Here is a 15,532-nt window from a genome sequence, read left to right as displayed (position 1 = left end):
TGCATTTCCGTGGTGCAATTGCATTTTACTTTCTAAATAGAATCCACATATTTTGGACGCAGGAATCCATTCGTTTCATCATATCTCCCATGCACAATGAATATATTATAAAACATTGTTATGTATCTTCCCTGTGTTTTAAAATATTCAATTGCAGTGACGCAACATTCGAGTATTTTTCAAAAAAATCCCAAATTTCTGGCAAACGTTACACAACAAAAAAGATGAATAATATTACTATTTTATACCTATTTATTTTATTTCTACGCAGTATTACACTCGAATTATCGTTTCCAGATGAAGCTTTATATTTTATGTACAAAGTTGTGTCAGTCAAATAAAGATGAATCCCATGGTGTTACTTAATATCAGATGCAACAAGCTGCGATATTGCTTGAATATTAACGCTCTCCTCAAAGCGGACAGGAGTAACTCCTCGAAGCCTCAAACAATGCTAGCTATAACAGCCGAAGCCATGAAAGCCTCTAAAACCACAAATGACACTTATGTTGGGTCACCCTATATGAAACTATATGAAGGTTGGCAAGGACCCCTGTTGTGCTCTTCTGAGGGTCAAGTACCAAAACTCGCCCAACCTATCGTATGACAGACCTCGCTGAACTGCAACATGTGAACGCTTTGGTCTTTCTCTTTGATACTCTCATTGACAATAGTTTGTAACACCCTAGGTGGGCAATCCTGGTGGGTAGCTTTGGATATATTGTCTGTCAAGGGATATGAAGAAGGAGAAAGTGGCAGTAAACAATTTTTAATGTATTTTCTATTATTATGCTGCTAACATCTGGAAGCGGATTTATTGATTCTACGCTTTTCGTGTAAATTGAAAATTTCTAAAAACATCGGGTAATTGCCAAAATATGTAAACAGCATCAGTCTAAGATCTAAGATGTAATCTAAATTAATCTTTATTTTTCACATAGAATAATTCTGTATAAATTTATTTCATTTGAAAAGTCAAATTATACATAGTACAATCGTTAATTCTGAATTTCGTCTAAATTACCTCAACTACTTTTTAGTCAACATCAATGGCAAGAAAGATGTCAGTCTCTCAACAGTTATAAAGAAGAAATAGGTGACACAGTTTGACTTAGACCGTGTCATTGGGGGGGTAAAATGTTCTAAAGCCCGACAATATCAAACACGACGATAGAACGCGATGAGCAACCGTGGCAGAAGAATTTCAAGTTTTTCCGATGGCGAATGAAATTGAAGAAAGTTGAGGTAAAACCTTAAAAGCTGTCAGGCAATCACGCCGCGCGAGTATCGTAAAACTATCCTTGCATTACACGTAGTCCAGCACTTTTTCATGCCAGAGATGAAAGAACTCGATGACTCACTTTTTCGCGATTTCATCAGCGTTGGGTCACGTTAACGAACCTCTAATTACTAGTTAGTGGCTCGATCGTGCCGTGGAATCGTCTAAGATTTGTCCAAGCATAATTTATATGATAATTAGCCGGTGTGACCGTAACCTGGTTTCTTTCTACCACTATTTCTCGATCGCTTTTCTGCTCGTGTTTACGTTTACACAATACAAAAATGAAACTCGAAGAAGCAAAACGAGAGAAAACAGCACGGAAAAGGAAAAAGGAAAACGGAGAAAGGGAGAAAGAGAGAGAGACACGTCATTCAACATTCGTTACGGCCCACGATGTCTTTGTTCACCGGTGCGTCCCTGTTCGTGGCAACTTCCGGTTTGCAAAGTTTAGCTACGTGCACGCCATAAAACCGTCGACCGAACAAAAAGCGTCATTATGAAATCATCCTTTCCTTCTCCGAGCCCCTCAGCGCTTCTGTTGCGCTTCGAGAGTAAATCTGTATGTACAGCGTGATAAATGTGCCACTTTACGATCCGATAATTACCGCTGCACATGTACGGGTTCGCCATAATTAAGCCGGCGTATGCGATTCGAGTGGCTCGTGCCTCCAGGCCAGAACCTCTGACTCGTGCGGTTCCTTTCTTCGTTCTTGCAACTGTTTGCTATGGTTCGGCTAACGGTGAATCGAATGATGGAAAACGTGAAAAAAGAGACTATTAGAAGTTGGATCGTTAATGAGAGTAGTGATTCAAATTTGTGAAAACGTTTATTATTGTGTAGATTTCTAGGGAGACATTCAGTCATTAGAATTGACGAAGTTTATGATAAATTTTAAGGAATGTGATTGTTAATTAATCAATAAGGAGAAGAATATACATAGGAACGTATAATCGATTTCATTTTGTTATTTATAAACAACGTTGAATATTGTGCGTTACAAGCCTAGTTGACTGCTCTCTGAATACCAATTTAACTAGCGCGTTTCTTTAAAAATTGGAAAATTAATTTACAACCGTGACGTTAACTGCTATCTTTGAATATTCGGTCAGTAGATCTATTTATGGCTATCCCTGCTGTGAAACCGAAACCATAAACCGTTTTTTATGTAAAATAAGTAAAACTGCAGCTTACTGTCTTACAAAAGCAATTTAAAAATTTGCAACATCTTCTGTTTCAGATTTCCATCCCATGAGGAACGGGAAGATCGAGATTTTCGAGGTAAGACCGAGTGATCATTAACGAGTCTGTGTGCGTCTCTGATGTGCTTACGTAGCTTAATGACAGCGCTTTCAAAGAAACGTGCCGTGACTCAATTTAGATGTACGATTCTTACCGTTTTCAAACCGAGGCGGTTGTTCCTGCTGAGACGCCGTACAGTTTCTTTTGCCACATGTAAGGCGTTGCTCCGTCTCCGGTTCGGATTTTCCATTTTGATTCGAAACGATATCACTCACGTGACCACAGGAAGGTCACATGACAGCTACCTCGCGATTATTACTATGGACGATGGGAGAAATTAATTTTTCACCAGCTCGGCCAGCTGGCAATACTAATTATTTACAGTCGAGAGTACTAGGAATTAAACGGCACGCTGTGAGCGAGTTGAAGTAACTCTGCCATTTTTATGATGAAAACAGAAAAAAATAGGAGGTCTGGCAAAATATAGCGAATCTGGAAGTCTGGTAAAAATAAAACGAAAATGGGAAAAATACAGAAAACAAAGGAAACGAGATTGAAATGAAAATCTCCGATCCGAAAGAGCTTTTTATTTAGCTCGTTAGTTGTAGTTGAAGCTGATTTCTCCACTCGTGCGGTGCTTTAGGGCTGCTGTGTCGGTTGGTTGAAATTTATTAATTTTTAATGGACCATGGCTAACAAACCTAAAAATCCAACTTTTCCTTCCTGTTTCTCTCTCCTCCTTCCACTCTTTGTTGCTTTGAAGTTCCGCCACAGGCTAGGATCTTGCTTTTGTTGCATCTAAAATAAAGATATGAACTTCCGCAAGGCGAAAGAATAGAATTTAAAAATCGTAGACTCGATTCTGTAACGTGGCCTGTTTTCACGAGAAACCTCGCGGAACCGATTCGTCAGACGAAGGCCTCGTCCTAAATGCGCTCTCGCCGTTCGTGTTCACCGTTCTCGTCTAATTGTTTGGTAAAAAAACGTCGGCGCCACGCCGCGCCACGCCGTTCTCGTGCGGCCATTCGGTTAACCGGCAACGAACCCATTCAGATTGCTCGGTCATCGCTGCAAATACTTTTGTTGCCTTTTATCGCAACGCAGACAGGCGTTTCGTGTATCTCTCTGATTGGACAGAAATATAAGACTCGAACGATGTCTATTGTTCTCTTACGTTGGATTCCAGTTTAAATATCTTTTTTTTTCAATTATATATCGCTATATTATTTAAATTTTGGGGTATTTATATCGTTGCTCATTGAATTTGTATGAGTTGGATTATACAGGCTGCGGCCGAAAATTATGCATAAAAGGGCACGCGGTGATTCTTCATGAAAAGACAGGAACTAAGCGTAAGATAAAATCTTTCCGTCCGGAGCTTAGTTTTTGAGAAAATCGAATTTGAAAATTTATCAGGTATGCTCGAACATGGTTCATTTCGAACTGGACAGGACTAAATAATCAGCAGGAAGTCATTCTACGTGTGAGGATTAATCGAAAATGTATGTAGAATAACATTTTTTTATAAGGTGCTTTATTTCCTAGAAAAATAAATTTGAAAATCTATCATACGCAATTACTAGGCAGATTCACGACTGAACACGTACAAATTCAATCTTTTGGAAATGATACCTTAAATGGAAAAATTGTATTCTCCACTTTTCAATTATTTTCGCATCTAGGATAATCTCCTATATAATGTTTAGTCATATTCAGTCGACGATTAGTCAAGTTCAAGTATACTTAACAAATTTTCAAACTTGAATTTCTCGAAAGCTAAGTTTCGAAGAAACAGATTTTATTCTACATGTTCTTTTTTTATTTTTTCATAAGAAGTCACTCACGCTTAGATATAACTTTAGACCGCATCCTGTATAAGAAATGGGAAGACTCTACAAAATATCGAAGTGATAAGAAGAATGGTTTAATGAGGACCACGTTTCAATTTTCTTAAATGATACTACAGTAAAATATTATACCTTGGATATATTACCAATTATATCAGTTCACAAATTTACAACAGTATTGGTTGCAAAGTACGTTTTAGATCGGACACAAGTACGTTTCCCTCAATAAAATTGTAGATACGTGTCTCTCCTTTTCCTATATAAAAAATCATCACGATATTGTTTATCTTAACGCGGCTAATTGCCTCGCTTATATCTTGTCGTGCCGAGGCACGGGCCACTCGGCACGCAAAGGAGGAAATTTCGAGTAAAATAGTCTGGCTGGTGGAGAAATAAGCCACTCGAGCTTCAATCCGTTCCAGCTTGCAAGAACTGCGATGTTTCCGCTCCCTTTATTAAATCGTCTTGCTACGCTGGAAAAAGTACCGAAGAGCCAAGCGAACCAGGCTATCGCACGTCCTGTTTCGTGAATTTGGCGCACAAGGAGAGATCGGAGGGTGGGCTTAAAACACACACACACACACATAAACAGTTACACACACAAACAGAAAAAATACAGAGAGAGAGAGGGAGAGCGAAAGAAGGCAACTTGTTCCGTTTCTGGCCTTCTCTCCTTTTCTGGCCGGAAGATCCGCCGAATCGTCGTTTCACGGCGTTATCATACAACATGCCCGAGCCTTGAAGTTTTAATGAATCGAAAGAAAAAGTTCCACGCTGGGAAGCAGGGCAAGGTTAATTTCATCCCTGTTGAAAGTTGGAAAAAAGGTGATGTAACGTCTTGAAGCATTTAATCGTCCGTCCGCTATTTGCCTCGGCCGGTTTATTCGTTTTATTTTGAATTACTTTGAGACGAGTAATCTCCTTAAGCAGCCTCCCTCGTGCGCCTTCCGGTAACAAAAATAGCGGATTTATTTTCTAAGCTTAGTGCACGAGCTCTGATGGAGGGAACTACGTGTATTTTACTTTTGGGGAAGAATATCGAATGATAGAAGATGGTTTTACCATAATTAAGGACATAGATGAAAATAACGTATGTTTTATGAAAATCGAAGGTATTTTGCTATGAATAATAACACGATATCGGAGAATAATTAATGCTTGCTATCTTTCATGACAAACGAAATGATTCTATAGCAGATTGAAATTAGAGTTTTAGTTTTCTTTTGTTCTTTCGTTTCTCTATAGTTTTTCAATGTTAAGTTCGTATACGACTTAAGATAATCACGTTGGATAAACTGCTTAAGTTGTTGGAGGCATCTGGTTTTTGAATAGCGAACTCGAGGTAAAAGAACCTATTGATGACTTCCTTTCGCTGCGCGAAGCACTGAACAAGCAACTAAAAGTTTCCACAGTTTGGTCGACTTTTTCTAGATTTTACGACGCGAAGATAAAATACGACACACCGCGTTTGGATTTCGCACCGTTTCAAACTTTGAACTTGCTCTACGAAAGCGTGAGTAAGGGTAACGCAATTTACATAATTCTTTGAATAAAATAACAAACCGATGATTCAAAGATTTCATATTCGCTTGTTTTACATGTAATATTCTAATATAATATTACTTCGTATTATCATTCCTCTTAGATTGTTTTAAATTACAACTTTTACAATTTTAATACTCAATTTCTCCTTAAGTTTTAATCCAACAGTGTTATAATTATCAAAGTAAGCATCTAGAAATGTTCTCAAATAAAATACCGAGATAAAAGTATTCTTTCAGCGATAAACCAGCAAACAAAGTATACGAAGCTTCTTCTCTTTTCATTCTCTCTGGCTGCAAGCAAATAAGTTCCCGTAATCAACGGAAATGAATGCAAAGTAATCGTGCAACGGGAGGAAAAAAACGGTTAAACTTTCTCGCGGATCCTTGCGGATTAGGAAACTTTGTCTCTCTTTTGTCCAGATACTGAACACCATCTCCAATAAAACTTCTCGAACCGCCAAGTTCTCTTTGAAACCGACGGACGTTCACGATCGAGCAGCTCGAACGACTTACGCCGTTTATGGAAATAAATTTGGATAGACTGAAACATTCGACGTTGTGCGCGCTTGTTGGAGTGGAAGTTGCGCGGTTCCAGCGCGACGGGACCGCGAAATTCTCCTAAATCCACAAGTACCGAACGATACACATAAAAGCCGGCGACGACCAGTAGCGTGTACGTGTTCGTGATTTATGGAACGCGCTGTAATTGACTTTCATTACGATGCAAATTGCTTGGGTCACGATACCACGCGAAATACCTGTCTAATTCTTACGAGGAATCTGGTTCTTATACAGTTTTTCCTCTTCGTTACTCCATTTTTTCGTTTGTTGCTTGAGTGCTGCTATTACGAACAATAACTTATGCCAGGAAATAATTATATACGGAGCGATTTCAGTAACTGGACCACGTGTATGCGTCCACAAACTTTGATTGATTTATAGTAGCACCGTGTATGAGTGAGAAACGTGTATGTTGACAAGCTGACAAACGAAAGTAGCGTTTATCGTCTTATTGGGAAATCGACAAATCGTAACATTAATTAATTTGAAAAATATACAGGTATTTTTTCATATGATGAAATATGTATTACATTGAAGGAAACAGAATGTCTACGTTTAGTAATCGTTTTATCAGAATTATTCATCTATTGATTTAACAATCGTCAAGTTAAATATTTGATTTATCGCGATCGAAATATCACACAAACGGAACTTTTCACGTTGTTGCAATTATTCATATGGTTTAATCCTGATTCAGACAAGCTTGCGCTGTTATATTTTATTACAGGAATATATTGCGTTCGTATTCGTTGTAGAAGACAACAGCATTGTCAATAAACCTGCTCAACCACTGTAGCGTGTAAGGGGCTTGTATTTTTACTCGGCTTGAGAATATTTTTAACCGTCTGCACGGTCAAGATATACGAGTATTTGGCTGCCGTTTTTAAGCTCTCTCGTGTCTCTCGAAAGAACACGACAACTTGTATTGGCCGGCGCGGCGGAACGTCTGCTTCTTCGCTTTTTAGATTAACTTCTGCTCTAACACGAAAGACGAGCACTCGCGAGGAGCCGGAAACGGGTTGGTGAAATTTCCGAAAGTCTTTGAACATGTTTAAGTATCTTACACCAGCCTGAAAACATTCTCTTGAACGGTAATTGAGCGGCGTTATAGTTCCTTTTAGCGGAGATTAACACCGCGAAAGAACATTAGTTTAGTGTAGCTGGTGTACAAGAATTTTTACAAAGTTGTAGTAGACTTAAATAGAATTTTTAACTGAATTCTGTATATCCTTGTTTTTATGTTGATTAAGTAATTTAGTTCGTACAAATGGTTTATTATATTTACGAGAAACATGATGTATTTTCTCTAATGAGCTGCTAGGTAGGTATATTAAAAATGTCTGCACATAAATTTATGCAGAATGAAGGATAAAATATAGTTATAATTATTTGGAATTTTAGAATGTTGTATTCGAGTCTATGCAAGTGAAAAATCGTAAATTTCATTTGAATGAAAAACGCTGTTAGTATGCAGTTTGTAGATATTTATTTGGAAAGAATATATTGCTTGAATCATCGCTTAATGTAGACACTGATTATACCTATATGCGTGCTTTGTATTAAATCAGTTAGCGTTATACCGTTGAACAAATTTTTTGCGCTGAAATTCTACAAAGTACAGATATTCGTTACGTTTATCTTCATATTCACTCTCAAAGGAGAAAATAATTCGATATTCGTATCGTATATTCAAGATAGATATTCTTCTTTCTCGTCGACGCAGCTGCTATAATTAACACGAATAAAAATAAAACGAAATCTAGTATGATTTGTAAAAATATACGTATATCGATCTCCGAATCTAAGAAACGTAACACAAAGTCACAGCCATTTTCTACTTTTAGAAACAAATGACAGTAGCAGTGAGGTCACAGGGGCATTCACACGAGAAAGGTTCATGAAATAAAGTTCTTCACAATTTTCGCGAAATATCGCAGCATCGAAAACTGGAAAAACCTCAGCGGGACCGTAAATGATATCCAAGAGAGGACAATTTTAATTCGATTCTGCATACTGGATTAGTTTCGGATAAAAAGCGTTTAATCTACCAGCAGCTGGCTGGGACCGCACGAAATTTTACGAGCCCCGAGGCTCGGGATTTTCCTTTCTTTGCCCGCCATTCGAGGCAAGCACGTGACCCAGCTGAAAATGAACTTGCCGCGTTGGTGGAAAAATATCCGCGAGCTGCCGTGTTTCCTTGGTAAGCCTCGAGCGTGTTCTCGCTCTCCTCTTCGTCCTTTCTGATCCCACCGATACAATTAAGGAAGTGCGATAGATCCGTCGCCGAGTTGGAAGAAATAAACTCTTTGACGGTAAATCGGTAGGATCAGAGGTGAAGGAACCAGTTTCTTATCGCTCGTTTCCGGAGAACGCCGTTTCTCTTTCGTGCGGCTGCAATCAACTGTGATTTCCTGTTCGACCATATGTGTGTATGTATATATATGTGTGTGTGTTAAGCGAATCATGGACGGTCGTTTCTGATAATTACAATCTTATTATCGAGCGAATTTTTTTTAGTCGTCGTGGATAATATCAAAATTATCCATCTGTCGATAATATTCGAAATGCTATAAAATCAAACGTAATCCTAGCAGCTGTGAATCGCTTTAGATTTAGTACTTCTAACGTCATTGAAACCAAAGATGTTCCACATCTACGGACTGCTCTACACGTGACGTTATCAAATCCACCGATTACGAGTGGTAAATCCATACTAAATTCACACACGTTGCGCACTCCAGCTTCACGTCGATTGATCCATTGGTTACATACAGATGTAACATTTCCAACGATATTGAATTCAAGGACGTTTGGTGAATCTGGCGTAACGTTCACCGCATCGACGAGCCTTAAAGTGTGTTCGCGATTAGAAGCGATAACCCCTCTGACGCCACTAAATCTTCAAACGTTTGATAACTAGGGGAGATACATAGTTTCAGATGCGGCAATATCAGTCGACCTATGCTGGTATCCTAATATTGACCGATACGATGTTTCCATCGTATCTTATCGACAATCTAATGAGAAAATTCAAAAACGTCCTGTGGTTATCAATTTCACTCTTTTGATTACCTGTCCTGTCATACAAAAATTATATTTCCATCTATGAACCTGAATCTTCGGTATGCTAATTAGATTATTGACAACCTTAGTGAAATTTCACCTGGCAGTGTCTTTGAGAAAAATTTGTATCTTTATCGATACAAAAATTCTATGTGTTTCACCAATAATTATATAATGTAATATGCAGACATTGATAAGTATCTAAGAATAGATACTCCATCTTTGTCGTTGATTTCTTAATACTACCGAATCTCGACGTTATCGAATACTATACTTGTTACAAAGACAAATGACGTTGCACTTTCTGAATACCCGAGTCCATTTCCATTGATATATTACACCTAACATGACTTACGTCCTATTTCTTTCCCGTATCTACAAATATCGTTATCGACAATCAAGCATCCACTGTTCGAACTATCAATATTCATCGACAGGCAATATCAATATTATCGCTATCAACTCCATTGCATATTCAAATAAGAAACAAACCTATGTACGTATATGTATATAATAGGAGAACGGCGAGCTCGTTTGCCTTCATTTCATCCCGTGAATGTTTGATCGTTTACATCAAACTGTACACCACAAGCATGCAGGAATAAGTTAGATGGTGCAGCAGGCAGAGACGAAGAATGTTACCCGACGATTTATACGAGGCGGACACAGAGAGCGCAAGGGACCCGTTGAGAAATCTCTGCGAGTATAGTTGTTTATTCGTGAGAGAACGTAACTCACTGCGGAAGGGTAAGTGCGTATCCGTGTGAACGATGTATCCTTTCTTACAGTTATAAGGCATGCAATCAACGCGCGTCAGCTATTCAGCTTTCCATACAGCTCCTCTAGGAAATCCGGTCGAAAATTGGCACGGATTTTATACGCGAAACGCATTACTCACGACTCGATTCCGTGGCCAAGCGATTTTTCGCTTCGAACGTCAAGAATGGGTTGGGTGAAATTAATTTTGCTTTGAAAATTTCTTTGGCTACTGACAATTTTTCGTTCTCCGACGATTCTGGATGGATATTAATATCGCTTTAAAAATTTCTTTGGCCATTGACAATTCTTCACCATCGTCCGGTCGAATCGGCATTAATTTTACTTTAGAAAATTTCCACGCTCGCTAATAATTTCTCGCTTTCATCGAGATAAAATTAATTTCCCTTCGAAAATTTCATCACCGATATTTATTACGGTGGCGGCAATTGAATCACAGGATCGACTTATTTCGATGAATCGGTGAAAATTCGAAACACCCGGTGACAATAGCGCGCGCGATAGTGGCGGAAACTTGTAAATTTCAAGGCTCGTTCGTTTATTCAGTGAGCTCAACCGGCCATTCATAATTTCGTGACCTGTTATTTTTCGCAACAATTCTACCTCCTGGAATACAAAATTCGCAGAGTCTTTAACTTTGTACGCTACTATTCCCGGACAAAGCGACGTTCTCCGCTAATGTACAATAATTCATCAGTCCGCGACTTGCTCGTGGCTTCCGTAAGTTTCAACGTGAAACGTAGCCAGTCGACAAAAACTGGCAACTTTACAAGGAAGGACGTTCTGCCTGCAGTAGGTGTCGTCGAAAAGTTTCCCGACAATAAGGACGCTGGAATTTTCCTCTGTGTTTTAGATCCCTTTGTTTTATGATGAAAAACGAGTTTCAGGTATGATGGCAGGAAAGAAGTTGTTGCGGTTGCGTTTCAACTAATTTCATTTGTAACAAATCTAGTTAGCTGATTACCGCTATATATTGATTAGTCGTAAAATTGCTTCATTTATAATTTGATCTTTTTCCGTAATATCTTCAAACATAATATTTAGAATTAACACGAATAATCGAACGTATTAGGAATCACGTATGAAATACGTACAAAGATAGAAACTGACATAACATTTTTTTTTTATTTTGTTTTTTTACAATTTGTCCTGAAGGACATTTGGTAAAGTGTTATATCTCATTGGTAAATAAAAAAAATAAAATACAATAAATATAGCATGTGGGTGGCTACCCCCAGCGGGGAGCCAGTTTCGTGTTTTCTAAGTTATACCTTTTATGATGACATAACATTGACAAATATTTTTTAGATGCTAAGATGTAAGTGGTTATCTTCATTTTTAGAACGTAACTTCTGAGAATAAAACGTAGTGTGTATAATACCGTTATTAAAATTCTTAAACGAAACAAATGACAGCAGCTTTTTTAGATATAATCGTCATTACGGCTCTTTTCTTCGCCCCTCCGATATCAATTTCCATTTTCACAAATTTGAATTACCCGAGCGTCTACTTCACTGGGTAATTGAATTACTCCCGAATGAGTATACTTTCGGTAACATGATGCCGTGTATAAGTTTACAGAAACCATATAACCGGGACAAACGACTTTCATTTCAGACCTATGCACGTGTAAAAATTCCTCTTACGTTATTCCAATATCGCCTAACAGTTTGAGAAATTCAGCAAGAATATGAAATACGGAAGGAAACGCGATTCACTGCGTTACTTCGTGGATATTCGCCTAGAATAATGACACGAACTTGCTAGCTGTTATAAAATTAGGATGTTCGAGCTCGTCGGTCTGCAAGCGCAAACAAACCGAAGCGAATTATTCGCATGAACGAATCGGTGAGAAGCTACGAATTCGTTGATTTCGGCATAATGCACATTCGAATGGGCAATTGGAAAGTGTTAATTGCAGTTCGAGCGGATTCCCAACGATAACGTTGACCGGGTTATCATTTAGCGAGTCTGTTCCAATTATTCCCGGTGATTTTCTCCCTCAAAGTTTCCGAATCGATCGTGGTTTTCAATTTATATGCGACCTTTACGACAAATCTCGTACGGTCGCATGAGTCAATAGTTCTCCATCTTTCTTCCATTTTCATATCATCGTATTTAATCGAAGAAACGGCGAACAGAAGGCTCGCCGTTTAATTACCAAAGATCCATTGTTCTCCGTTCAAGCCTCTCGGATACAGCTTTTTTTTTACTAACCTCTTCTAATTATCTCTCTCTCTAATTATTCGAGCGTGTCGATTCGCGAATCTTGCAGACTCTCGACTTCCAGGTCGTTAAACGCTTTATCGATGGATGGAGAATACCTTGGCTCCCGCCCGAAGGGAAGCGGCGTGGCATCATCCCCTCATTTCGCGGCCAGCTTTTCTTTCCTAAATAGCCGAGGTGCCTAAGTAACAACGCCCTGGCTACGTCCTATGAATATTGACGATCAAGGGGGTGGCCGATTCATATTCTTGTTTCTAATCGACCTCTCCGTGACTCTCCATTTTTCATCCCCTATCAACAGAACAAAAAAGTTCACCATCCACCCTTGCTCGATCGCACGCGCACTTGCCCGACCTGTTTTCTCCGTCGTTCCCCTGCCTCCTCTAGCTTTTTCTTCGCGTTCGAAGCATGTCAGCCCGAATCTTGCCAGCTCCAAGCACAATACACACCTTGGCAACTTTTCGTCTATTTAAAAGGTTCGCCCTTTCCCTAATGATCCGACGCATCAGCCTATCTACTACCAATAAACGCGAACACCAACGACACACATAGACCGCTTCGTTCCTTCCGGTTTCCTTCCTTCGATCCGTACTCTCTATATGCCTTATCCTGCACAGAATGCTTCATCGGCTTTCTTTCGGGTCGTGTGTATACGTATACACGATGCCACAGAATATCCTCGACGCTACTCATCGTCGTGTGCGATTAGGTTTCACCGTCTTTATCATCCTTATCCACCTTTTCGGTGGCACGTACGATAACGCTTTCCTATCTCTGCTGTTTCCGTGTGGTGGAATTCGATCAAAGGATAGAGTTAACCGGCGTCCACCACCCCTTGCGTGCTCGCTCGTAGAAGAATCGGGAGGTCTCCTTGAAAGGAGCCTTTTGCGATCTACTCTTTGCGATACGCGCGCGCATCTCTAACAGTATCCTGCTCCTGCTGGAGGAGTTCATGCACCGCGTTGCTTCGACCTAGTCTCGATGACCATTAGCAAGCTGAATGATTAATGATCCATTCACGATGAGAGAAAGATCGGCGTTACCCTTGGAAAGATTCTGACGGACAACGAAACCTTATTCTTGTTTGAGATTCTTTGGAAGTCGTTGATAATCGACTCCTTCGGTCTGTCGATCGACGCAGGAAAGACTCTAATGTGTCGATATGCCGCTGTGATCTATGACATGCTGGATCATTTAGATCGATCCCGTTGTCCTATCAGCGTACAATGGAGATACATATGTGATTGGAACATTTTGCAGGAAATTAGATTCTTCTGCTATATTATTGAAGTTCACTGTGAAATCCTTTTGTATTGTTAGATGAAAACGAAATAGAAGTCAACTACATGGAAAGATAATTCTATATGCAGAGTGTTTTTTAATAAAGCAATGTTATTTATATTTAATTTTGTCGAATGCGTTGAAACTCTAATACTAAAATTGTCTTCTTGACTGGAGACCAAACGTTTGATACTTTTTAATAATGAAATATATTTTTAAAAAATTACGCTAACCGTTTAATTCTAAAGCAGACGCGATTTCAGAGGAAGTTATTACCCAAGTTCAAGTTTAAATAATAGATCCGTCGTAGAAATTTGAAATTCTGCGAGTGTACACAATCCGCGAAAGCTATTAAGCCTGGGCTCGCGTGTCGTTTCGTCGTTCCAAGTTAAAAACGAACTTTGTAACTGATTCAGCTGAGCTAGGGATTGCCGTTTTATTGGACCGTCATCAAGCACGCGATCTCTAGATCTGTTTATCTTAAGCAGAGCCCTACGACGCAATAAATCGTTACGGTGATACTTGGTCGTGATAAAGGGTCGCGAGATTGGTATCCTGAAGGGCGCTACGCCACCATATTCTTACCGATATAGCCATTTTATTCGCCATATTCTGCAAGACGCACACGCGCCATAACCATTCTGGTAATCTCGTGTTCGATATTTCGACTATGGTCAAATAGATTTGACCTGTTCAGGGTTACGCGAGTATCAAAGATAAGGACAGGTTTGACTTTGTGAAATAACAGGTGGAATCATGCATAATTGAATGCCTATTGGCTTCTTGTTAACATGATGGCAATCTGAAGTGGAGGCTTATTTTTCTGACAAGTCGTAACTATGTCGAATCGACCGAATTGTTTAACTTTGGTGTAATACATAATCACTTATGTACGAGATAAATAGAGTTAGAGTTATTATTCCAAATTTAGTAATTTTGGAATACCTATAAATAGAGTGGAATGTTTCCAAGTTATCAACATATTTAGGTTTGTGAAAACGTTTTGCGATATTAAATTTTCTAAATATTACTGAGTTCTGCAGTTTCATTAAAACTGCAAATAAATGTTTATGAGTTGGAATTCATCGAATAATAAGAAAAAGCATTCTGTTCCTTAAAAAAAAAAAAAAAAAGTGTTTTAAACGTAATATCGGCTGCAAAAGCGAAGAATGTCTTAACGGTTTGCTATTTCTCGTTAATCCTTTTTTCTACGAGCGAATTCCTTCCAGGAATTTCCAGGTAGGTCATTCCAGGGATCAGACAGCATACCTAAAGATGTCTGGCCTTGTTGAGTATCGTGCTGTGGCTTTTGCGAACACGTCGAATAGTTTCAAAGTATTTCATGATAAATCGACCTTAATTCTATTTAATATTCCTATTAATCATATTGCTTCAGAAAAAAGGCCGCATAAACGGATAATAAGGGGTATAAAAGAGTCGTCATAATCGATAAGACGATTCGCCGAGGATTTCACTGTGCAACTCGATGCATTCAATAAACGAATCTCGTTAGGCTTCGCATTCACATCGAGCATATATTAGACAGATGATCATTCATCGACAGGAATTCTGCCTTTGTATAATCTTCGTAAAGTACGATACTCTCTGCGAACCTCTCTGCGAAGAACAAGTGACTTCGCTGACCTAGATCCTTTGTAGTCGGGCATCAAATTCTGCCGAGTTGATCTGACATTTAATAGGATACAACAAT

The 15,532-nt window shown here is 39.0% G+C and overlaps 1 protein-coding gene across 3 annotated transcripts in view; it reads left to right on the top strand.

Annotated features, from left to right (window-relative positions):
* The first annotated feature begins 2,505 nt into the window (after window positions 1–2,505).
* LOC132914981 (uncharacterized) overlaps window positions 2,506–15,532 on the top strand; it is a 292,404-nt gene continuing 279,377 nt past the window's right edge. Inside the window, exon 1 of one of the 3 annotated variants that reach the window (XM_060974585.1) lies at window positions 2,506–2,561. The gene's annotated coding sequence lies outside the window, so the exon portion shown is untranslated. The remainder of the gene's footprint in view (window positions 2,562–15,532) is intronic. The other 2 variants (XM_060974593.1, XM_060974575.1) reach the window with 2 other exon arrangements.

This window comes from Bombus pascuorum, chromosome 1 (assembly GCF_905332965.1).
Source record: "Bombus pascuorum chromosome 1, iyBomPasc1.1, whole genome shotgun sequence".
Taxonomy (NCBI): Eukaryota; Metazoa; Arthropoda; class Insecta; order Hymenoptera; family Apidae; genus Bombus; species Bombus pascuorum.
This window is presented reverse-complemented; position numbering and strand designations above follow the sequence as displayed.